This window comes from Lathyrus oleraceus, chromosome 4, assembly GCF_024323335.1.
Source record: "Lathyrus oleraceus cultivar Zhongwan6 chromosome 4, CAAS_Psat_ZW6_1.0, whole genome shotgun sequence".
Lineage (NCBI taxonomy): Eukaryota > Viridiplantae > Streptophyta > Magnoliopsida > Fabales > Fabaceae > Lathyrus > Lathyrus oleraceus.
In genome coordinates, this window is record NC_066582.1 from 406435579 (window position 1) to 406446852 (window position 11274).

An 11274-nucleotide genomic window follows, 5' to 3' on the forward strand; every position below is an offset into this window, starting at 1 on the left:
TTCCTCAGAGTAGTGGGAAGTGTCTGTACGGAGGGTGCTTGGAGGTTTTGTCTTTACTCAAGCTAGTGGTTCCTCTTCTCAATTCTCTTCATTTTGAAAACTCTACTGTCGGTAAGAAACTTTCACTACAGTAACTCACTTAGCTGAAAAGTTTGTTGTAGAATTAACTGATTTTTGGTATTTGTGCTGTTGCATTGTTATTGTAGAAGGATATCATGCCGTGTTGTTGTTGAGTACGATGTGATGAATAAGATCCTCCCAAGCTCCGAAGAAGAGTGACTGCTATTTTGTATCGAGCACAAATTGTTGCCTGAGCTCTAATATCACTTCCACGAGATTATTCCTTAGCCAATGCAAGAAAAGATTCATCAAAGAAAGACAACGCATCAGAAAGATGGTTTAGTTCCAATTGGGCAAGTCCAGTCTTGAAACATACAGCAGCAGGAGCTAAATCATTAACAAGGTCATGCATGACAAATGTTTGTCCTCTAGAATCATCATGCAATTGTTGAATCAATGATTTGTATAACAATTTAGTAAAACACTCATCAACAACTTCTTCCATGGTTTTTCCGTCTTGAGACTGATCAAGGAAACCTTCTGCCATCCACAACAAAATCAATTGCTCCCTATCAAGTGAATAGTCCTTTGGAAAAATAGAACAGTAGGAAAAAACACTGTTTTAATTGAGAGGAAAGATATTGATAACTCAGGCGCAATGCAGGCAGAGTATTATCATTCTGAAAGTTCCATATGCCGTTGTTCAGAACTGCAATCCACTCTTTAGCATCTACTTTCGAACGCAATACCCCTCCAAGAGCTTTTTGTAGCTATTGGCAATCCACCACACTTTCTTGCAATCTTCCGGCCAATTGCTTCTAGGTTTCGGCATTGAGTTTCACAAAAGTCTCCACTTCCCAAATGCCTGTTTGGAACGTAAAGACCAACTGTCTTCTTCACTATCATCAACCAGCATCCGGGCTCTTTTGGCAGCTCGTGTGTCGCCACCTGATTTCCAATATATTTGTTTCTCAATATCTTTCTTTGGTTGTCTTGCATTGATCCAGGGATCTATAACCTCATTTATAGCAGCGGCCAACTCCCGGCTCTTGTATGATTTCATAACCAGTTCGTGCAGCTTCCCACAAGTAAAACCAATAAACTGAGGGTGTATCCTATTAAACATACTTAAACTTGTGTATGATCCAGCATATGAAACACCATGGGTTTGCTTTGATGGATGATCAGAGCATGCACCCAACGTTGAACTGCTTTTTTGGTGGCTCATGAGACAGACATCTGAAGTTTCTGAACTGGTGAAACAAATGAGATGTGGGAGGACATCTTGGATAATCTCGTAGATCCTCTTGCAAGGATATCCAGAGACCTAGGTGTTATACGCAAGCTGTCGAACCTCGCCATTAATTGATACAACATTTCTGACAGATCAAGCTTCTGCTCAAAACTTCGCTGCATTGTTGCAAATCCAATAAGAATTGGTTCAAGAAGACCAACAAGGCAACTTTTGATCTCTACCCCCTTCTTATGTCTGGGATTTATCTCTGTAAGGCTAGCGAGCAACAATCTGTCATTCAAAGCCCCAATCAAGACTGCATGTGGCATACTGACTGATAAGATAGGCCTCACTTTTCCATCCCAACCAAGTGTACTGATGACAGTAGTAGTAGAGAAAAGAAGGGCATGCCCAACCCACAAGAGAGATCTAAATGAATGAAGTCCCTTGTCAAAATTTGTAGAAGTTCCTGCAAGCAAATCAAGTTCCGCCGAAACAATAAGGGCTCTCTTTTGAAGCAGCTAGCAAATAAGAGTGTCGGCGATGGTGTTATTGTGGCGCTCCTCGATTGGATTCCCTTGCTTTTTGAGTTCTTCTAGCTTGGCAACATATACACCTTTGGTTTCATCTTCACCATCCTCATATAGCCAATCCTCCGCCTCCTGGAGTTTTTTGCAAGAAATTCGCCGCTTTCTGATGCTTGGACAAACTCAAGATATTTGTCATTAAGCTTATTTCTCATGTCATAAACATAAGCCTGAGCTGCATTTTTCTTGTCCTTTGTATCCTCCATCACTCGATCCTGCAAAGCCATTTCAAACTCCTTTTCTACGGCTTTCTGAACATGCCCCTACTGCTTTTCACCCCGCAATAACATCAAGGATGATATTGAATCACTGGGAATGGGATATTCATACGAATCACATCCCTTGCTTTGTACGGGCAATGAGGGTAAGCACTTTGCTGTTCTTGAGACTGCTTCCAGAGCAGTGATCGATCAGCCATCTGCCACAGAATGGAGTTGGTAATGGAAAACTTAAAACCTCTGTGCATAAGCAGTGCCAGCAGGCGAGCAGTATTCTTGGCATCATCCAAGCCATAATGAGGACGACCCTGCCAGGCCAATCCGGCTATCTTGACGACCTCCTTTAGATTGCACTTCACATCACCAAATACCTCGCTGAAAGGAATCCTCAAGTTGATCCAGCGGTTGAAATAAGGTGGCTTTCGTATTTTCTTGAAACGGCACTCAGGTTCAAGCATCACACGACAGTCCCAGCTAGACCATGTAACCACAGCAAAGTTGGCATTCTTTATTCCCTTTTTGTCGAGCCATTTGTCATGCCTCAGTAGAGCCTCACTCAATGTAACACCTCCGTCCACCTCTGTCTACCTGAATTTGCTGGATACCGGTCAGATCCTTGCAGAAGTCACTCAGAAGCTGATTGCAGGTAGGCTTCACATAAGTTTGAAAACATGCTTCCAGCTGATCAGTGACACTACTCACTATGACAGATGGAAACTCAATTATTTCTTAAGGATGGGGATTTTTATCCTTATCACAGGTTGCCTCAAAGTCTATGACCACAAAATACTGAAATTCTTGATATTGCTCCTGCGAGTAACCCTAAGATAACATATTAATTGGAACACACTCGAGTTGGTTCTCGACAGGATAAGGATAAAAGTGGCTCTCAAAAGCATTCATTTGACACTGCTGCAGCTTGTGAGGATTAAAATGGCAGTCTGTCCAGGCACTGTAGTCATGGTGATAAGTAGGTTTACTGTGAAATTCATTGGAGTGCTCAAGAAACTCACTGCCTAAACGACGGTTGGATTCAGGAACATCCCCAGCTGAATGAGGACCAGGCTCATTTGTAAGCTTCGGAAATCCTTCCATAGAACTCCCACTACACTGAAAAGTGAAAGGGGGTCCCTTTCAGTAAATTCCGTTCGACTAGATCCCTTTGATTTACTCCTGTAGCTTCAACTCCATCAATTTTGGAATCAATCTTACAGCTTGCAACAGAACCATCTTTCAAGATTCTAATCCTCAAGTCACCTGTTATCTCACTGTAAATACTGAACTTACTTGAGCATCTTGAATTCTCAGGATTTGGAGTATCAAATACACTTGATATTATTCCCTCATTCGAGGACTTCACCAAATGATCGCCGGCATCCATTTTATCACATATTCCATGTGAATCACTGCTTGACTTTTCATGATGACAGGAATTTTGTATTGAACTACTTAAGGTATTAATCTTCAAGAATTTTAAAGCAGATATATGACTTTGTTGCCCTGCTATTGGGTAAGGCCAAAGACTAAACTTGCTATGACAAAACTGTACCTTCCACGAGTGTGATATAAGCTGCATGGACTTTTTCCTTCAAATTTAAGTGACCTTGGTAAAGTATATATTTTGATTTTCTAGTAACATGCTATTTACTATCTGAGTAAAAAGTTTACCGATTGTGAAAGTCGATATTCGCTTTTGGAGAAAACTTGTTGCGCGCTAGCATGGGCCGCTCGTCGTTTGAGGCAGTACATGATTTGCCATACTACTTTGATCTCAAAGATGGATCCAATAAAGTATATCTTTGAGAAACCTGCCTTAACTGGAAGACTTGCCCGTTGGCAGATGCTTTTGTCAGAGTACGACATCCAGTACGTAACCAGAAGGCAATCAAGGGAAGTGTGTTAGCAGAGTATCTTGCTCATCAACCAGTTGAAGACTATCAGCCATTGAAGTTTGATTTCCCCGATGAGGATATAATGGTGATAAAGGATTGTGAGACCCCAGGGCCAGATGAAGGACCAGAACCAGGATCTCGATGGAAGCTCGCGCTCGATGGTTCTTCCAAGTACAGTGGTCATGGTGTGGGAGCTGTTTTGATGAATCCAAATGGTGGTTTTACCCCTTTCACAGCAAGGTTGTGCTTTGATTGTACGAATAATGTCGCCGAATATGAAGCCTGTATCCTTGGTCTTGAAGCTGCAATTGATCTCCGAATCAAGATCCTTGAGGTGTATGGGGATTCAGCCTTAGTGATCTATCAAGTCAAAGGAGAATGGGAAACTCGTGATGCGAAGCTGATCCCGTATCGCGCTCATGTTGTGAAGATGATAGAATACTTTGATGATATCACTTTCCATCACATCCCAAGAGTAGAGAATCAAGTGGCTGACGCTTTGGCAACATTAGCATCAATGTACCAAGTCAGATTCCATAATGAAGCTCCACTTATTCGAATCGAGCGAAGAGATGAGCCTGCTTACTGTCAGCTGATTGAAGAAGAAACTGATGGTAAACCATGGTTTCATGACATCAAGCGATATCTTCTAAATCAAGAGTATCCAGAAGATGCTACATTGTTGGATAAGAAAACTCTGAGGAGGTTATCGTCCAAATTCTTTTTGAGCAATGATGTGCTTTACAAGAGAAACCATGACATGGTTCTGCTCAGATGCGTGGATAGACACGAAGCAGACATGTTAATCAAGGAGATTCATGAAGGATCCTTTGGAACCCATGCTAATGGACATGCCATGGCCAAGAAGATTTTGAGAGCTGGCTATTATTGGTTGACCATGGAGTCCGATTGTTTCAGCTATGCAAGAAAATGTCATAAATGCCAAATTTATGCTGATAAGGTGCATGTACCGCCAACACTGCTGAATGTTTTGACATCACCTTGGCCTTTTTCAATGTGGGGCATCGACATGATTGGTGCTATAGAACCTAAGGCTTCCAATGGTCACCGCTTCATCCTGGTTGCCATTGATTACTTTACTAAATGGGTAGAGGCTGTTTCCTACACCAATGTGACGAGACATATGGTTGCTCGCTTTATCAAGAAGGAGATTATCTGTCGCTATGGAATCCCAAGCAAGATCATCACCGACAACGGTTCAAACTTGAACAATAAGACAATGACAGAATTATGTGAGAGTTTCAAGATTGACCACCATAATTCTTCTCCATACCGTCCAAATATGAACGGTGCTGTTGAAGCTGCCAATAAAAATATCAAGAAGATCCTGCAAAAGATGGTGAAAACTTATAAGGATTGGCACGAGATGCTACCCTTTGCTTTGCATGGATACCGGACCTCAGTCCGCACTTCAACAGGGGCAACCCCATTCTCCTTAGTGTATGGGATGGACGCAGTTCTCCCAGTCAAAGTAGAGATACCTTCAATGAGAATATTTATGGAAGCCAAGCTGGATGAAGCTGAATGGATCCAGAACAACTATGATCAACTTAACCTCATTGATGAGAAGCGTATGACCGCTCTGTGCCATGGACAATTGTACCAGCAACGAATCAAGAAGGCATTTGACAAAAAGGCCCGTCCTCGAGAGTTCAAGGAAGGAGATCTCATGCTCAAGAAGATCTTGCCAGTACACAAAGATTCACGTGGGAAGTGGACTCCCAACTATGAAGGCCCATACGTTGTAAAGAGAGCATACTCTGGAGGTGCTCTATTTCTCACAACTATGGATGGCGAAGAGCTCAGTCACCCTGTGAACTCTGATGCAGTCAAAAGATACTATGCCTAACAAATCCCGGTGGACTGAAAACCCGAAAGGGCGATCCAGGCAAACGTTAGGGATAAAAAAATGGTAGCTCGCTAAGTCGAAAACCTGAAAGGGCGACTTAGGCAAAAAGGAGCGTCCCGGTGGATTGAAAACCCGAAAGGGCGATCCAGGCAAAAATTAGGGACAAAAGGCATAGACTGCATCGGTTCGTCACTGATCAATACAGAAGAGCAAAAAATGGAAGATCAATCTAGTTACTCCCTTCAGAAGCGAGGTCTCATGGAGTCATTGTTATTAGGGATAGTAGTATTCATTGTGATTCAATGTAAACCTTTCCCTATTGCCATTTTCAAATTTGTAACATTCCAGGGAGCTACGCCATTTGCGTGCTACCATTCTTGAATAAATACAAGTTTACCCATCAAATTCTATCATTTGTTGTTTTTCTCTGATTTTCTTTGTTATGCAAAATGTCATTTATTTGTTAATAATGAAATTTTGAACTCAAAAAAAGATTTTTTCAACATATTGAGAAACACAATTTTGCTTTGACATGTGGAAATATTAAAAGGAAATATTCCGTCTTTCCCCGCAAGTCTCAAGTTGCAAGACTCCCTTTGGATGATCAATATCTATCTCCAGAGAGCACAAATTGATCATTCTCTGGAAGGATTATTGGGCCAGTTGTAACTGTTCAGCTTGATAGATCCTCCTTTGATGCATTTACTCACTCCTTTGGTTGAGTTATTGGTGTTGAAGATTCAGTACCTCCATAAAGCTTTCCCTAATGTTCAGCCTGTATATTGTCAGCATTTGTATTTCATGATCATTCATACATCATGCATATAAGCAAAATCCAAATCATGCACAGCCGAAATGTTCTTCGTGCTCATTTTGCATTGACCCAGGTCTTGTAGTTGATCCTATATCCTTTGACCTCTAATTCTGGCTTGTCTTTGGTGCCCCTAAACCAACACCCGGTTTTCGCAGTCATTTTCAAAGTCCAATTGTTGTTGGCACGTACGGAGAGTTAATTACCCTGTCTTTCCTGATGGTTCCGTGAGAGTCATGTATGACTCATCATTTTGAGGAATTCCCAAAAGCTTGGAGGTCTTCGTGTTAGAAAACTCCAATGATGTTCCTTTGTATGTTTTCCAATATCAGCAGGTCATGTATGAATCTGTTGTTGAAGTTTTCTTTGGGTTTTTCCAATATTCTCAGGTCATGTATGAACCTATTGGTAAAACTCCCTTTGATTTTTTTTCCAAGTGATGTCAGGTCATGTATGAACCCATTGATGAAACTTGCTTTGTATGTTTTCCAATATTCTCAGGTCATGTATGAACCCTATTGGTAAAACTCCCTTTGATTTTTTTTCCCAAGTGATGTCAGGTCATGTATGAACCTGTTAATTAAATTCTTTGAATAGTCAAATGTTGCCAGGTCATGTATGAACCTGTTGTTGAAAATTCTTTGGATGTTCCAGCATCGTTAGGTCATGTATGAACCCGTTGCTGTTGAGCTTTTATTCCAATATTCCTAGGTCATGTCTGAACCTGTTTTTGAAGAATCTTTCCAATGTTGTCAAGTCATGTATGAACTTGTTCTAGAAATTTTCTCAAAATGTTCAAGTTTGTTATCCGGTCATGTATGAACCTGTTGATATACTCTCTTTGATTTTTCTGAGTTTGTTAGGTCATGTCTGAACCTACTGTCAGAACTTCTTGATATTCTCCAGCATTGTCAGGTCATGTATGAACCCGTTGCTGTTGAGCCTTTATTCAAGTATTACCAGGTCATGTATGAACCTGTTTTGGAGAATCTTTCTCTTTGATTATTCCAGTATTGTCAAGTCATGTATGAACTTGTTGTGGAAATTTTCTCAAAATGTTCAAGTTTGTCATCACGTCATGTATGAATTTGTTGATACACTCTTTTTGATTTTTTCTGATGTTGTTAGGTCATGTATGAATCTGCTGTCAGAACTTCTTGGTATTCCCCAGCATTGTCAGGTCATGTATGAACCCGTTGCTGTTGAGCTTTTATTCCAGTATTATCATGTCATGTATGAACCTGTTGTAGAAATTTTTTCTTATTCGGGTTTAGTAGGTCATGTGTGAACTCACTGTCGAAATCTCTTGTATTCTAAGTGTCGTTCATCGAATTTCACTTTGAGTACTCTCTAGTGTGTGTTTGACTCTCCAACAGGATTGTTATCCCCAGCGAGTTGTTTTTACCATTTGTCTGTCTCCCTGTGGACCATCAGTATTCCCCACAGATCGGTCTGTCCAGTAGCATCTCCTGTTAAGGATTCACCGTGTCCCTAACAGATAAAATCAAAAAAATAAAGAATCCTGCATCCATGCACATCATATCATAGCATTTTCATTTTCAGGTTCAAAATCTGGGTCTCCATGGTATTTAACCATCCCCCACTGCGATCCGATGAAAAATGTTGTTTCATTTTCCTCTGGTGGAGGATGTTTAAATAGGGGCAACTGTCATACCCCGATTTTGGCCCTGAAAATTTTTCCCCATCAATCACTCGTTTGCATTCTTTCTTCATTCACCTTCATATCCTTCATTCATGTTCATGTTTGTTATTTCATATTTTTTACGTTTTTCACATTCCAAATTTACATTCATATTTTCTTCATTCACATTAAAAAAAATTCCATTCATATTCAAGAATTTCCACATACTCATTCATAGTTCGATTACTTCGTTCATTCATTCAATCATAATCATCCATGTACATGGCATATGAATAACTTATAATCAAAAGCATCTCATCACATGAATACTTGAAGTTTCTAAGATGCAAAGAGAGATCTTTGTCTTGCTATAAGAAACACCAATTTTCATTCATTGCAAATCATAAGATTATCCAAAAAAAAAACATACATAATTGCAAAAATTGGCAGTTGGACCAAATCCAACCCATCCCCAAGAATCCCAAGGATCCTAACCCCTACTTTCTCTCTATGTATATACATTGAAGCGCATGGCAAAATGTAAAAAAAAAATTTTCTGTTAAAAAGAGTGGAACCAGAGAGAACCAATACAGAACAGGATGTTCAGTTCCATTCTGTTCTTGTGCTAAATGCTGCATAATTAAACCTTCAGCAGCAGGAAAATGTTGGATCACCTACTGTCATGAAATGTGGCATACTCCACCCTTCACGTTCAAGCTCCAAGACAGCCTCTAAGTACTGTCCTAAGTCTGGCTATGGCGGAGGGAGCGTTCACGTATCCGTCACAATTTCACCGTGCTAGAAATCCCCATTTTCCATCACAGACAATGAGCCCTTCAAATATGATTTCAACTTTGGGTGCTCAACCTACACCTATTACCGGAGTCCACCTAATCATCCCAAACTCAGCATATGCCTCTATTGCAGCACCATTGACATCATTATTGAAAAAAGATGCTTTTTAGTGGAATAACCAAGCGACCATTGCTTTCAAGCAACTCAAGACAGTAATTACAGTAGTTTAAGTACTTGCTCTTCCAGAAATTTCGTCAAATTCTCCGGATTCAACAGCTGCAGGTACTCCTTTTGATGGGGGACACTTGAAGCCAAATTCAGAAGGTTGGAAAGCCAATCCATCAATGAATACTTCACAGTTGCAACAAACTGAGGATTCTTCTGCTGGGAGTAGCCAAAAATCTTCCCCAGTCTGTGGGAGAAATGTTCCATCAATCTTAAGCTCATGTCCCAGCCACTTATCTGAGCTGAAGTAAAGTACTAGAAAATCAAAATATATACTTTACCAAGGTCACTTAAATTTGAAGGAAAAAGTCCATGCAGCTTATATCACACTCGTGGAAGGTACAGTTGAATAACATGTAATAATTGAGACCCAAAATGACAACTTTCATTAATTAAAATCAAATTTGAATACAAAGAGATTTAACTTCAAGTACACATGATTCGAATACAAAAAGATTTAAACATCAATAATTCAAATTCAAGTACAAGTAAACTTAAGTTCTGTCTCAGCTCTTAAGATCGTAGCCAGATCTGTGGTGAGCTCATTCATCATTTTCTTGATAAACTTGACGAAGTTGAAAACTTGAGGAGGCGTGTTTTCTGGACACATACACCAATCCGCTTCCTGGAGTTTTTCTGGGAGTTCCAACATGTTGAGGTTAACAAACCTAGCCAAGTTGCGGAACTTGCCATTCCATTCAACATAGAGCTCTTGGAGTTCCTTGATGACCTTTTGATCTTCATCTAAGGTTGCTCTAGCTTCTCTGTACAACCTCTTCCAGTACACACAATCATTCTTCAGGAGTAAGTAGGCTGCATCACCCTCTTGGCTCTCCAAAACTGCGAACCTCCTAGTAGCTTCTTCCAACTGGTACCTGAGATGGTGACAGTTTCTTTCAGCTTCTTCCTTTTGGAGGATCTTGCGAGAAAACTTTTCCTCGCACTTCTTCAGAGCGTCCCTCAAGTCACGGATCTGTGCCTCAAAGTCAAGCTTAATTTCTTTTTTATCCATAAGAGATTTATCCAACAATCTCCCTAGCTCACAGATCCTATACTCAGCTTTCTTGAGCTCTTCCTTCCTGGTTCGAATCACTGATGTGGAACCCAATAGGATATGATCAAGATCATCTTTCTGGTCTTCCAAAAGCCTAGCTCTCTTGTTGCTATCCTCAAGTTCTTGGGCTTTTCCCTTACGTTCCTCTTTCAAATTCTGATTTTCCAAGATAACTCGGTTCATCTGAATTCGTAATTCGGCATTCTCCACTTCGAGCTCCTAAACCTTAGTAGCGAGTTTCTCCATGTCCTCAGGGAGTATGGGCTCAGGCTCAGGAGTTTTAGGAAAAGCTAGAGCCTTTAAGATATATGGCAACTGGATTTTCTCAACTCTTTCTTTTACCCATTGCGTGTAAGGTTCTTTGGCAAGAATGTTTCTCTTTCCAAACTCTTTACCCATTCTTATAACCTTTAACCAAGCCTTTCGTACTGCTCTTACATCAAGATTGCTTGCTTGGATGTCAGAGAGCACAAATGGCTGTAAGTCCTTTGCGTCAGGAGGACCATCCATGGGGTAACCGTGTTGTAATCGAGATAACATAGGGTTATAGTTGATGCAACCCTTGGTACCCAACAACGGTACATTAGGAAATTCCCCACAGCTGACTATAATGTTTGGGGTTTCCCACTCTCGGATATACCATCTGATGGAACTTGCGGTGAGAGAAGCTAATTTCTGAGGAGACTTAAGTTCTCTTGCCACAAAAGGACCTTCTTCGGGCATGTGTTGCATGAACCAACTGTAAAGCAAAGGAGCACAACACAACAACATTCCACCCCTCTTTTCATGTCGAGTGAAGGGCATAGTAAATATTAGCTAAGAGAAATGGTACTGGATTGCCAGAGAGAAAGACTTCTATGGCCACTTGATCCACAAATTTTTCAAT

The 11274-nt window shown here is 40.7% G+C and overlaps 1 pseudogene; it reads right to left on the minus strand.

The window, feature by feature from the left end:
* Positions 1 to 2042: 2042 nt before the first annotated feature.
* LOC127137735 (uncharacterized) lies at positions 2043 to 10571 on the minus strand (annotated as a pseudogene).
* Positions 10572 to 11274: the final 703 nt, after the last annotated feature.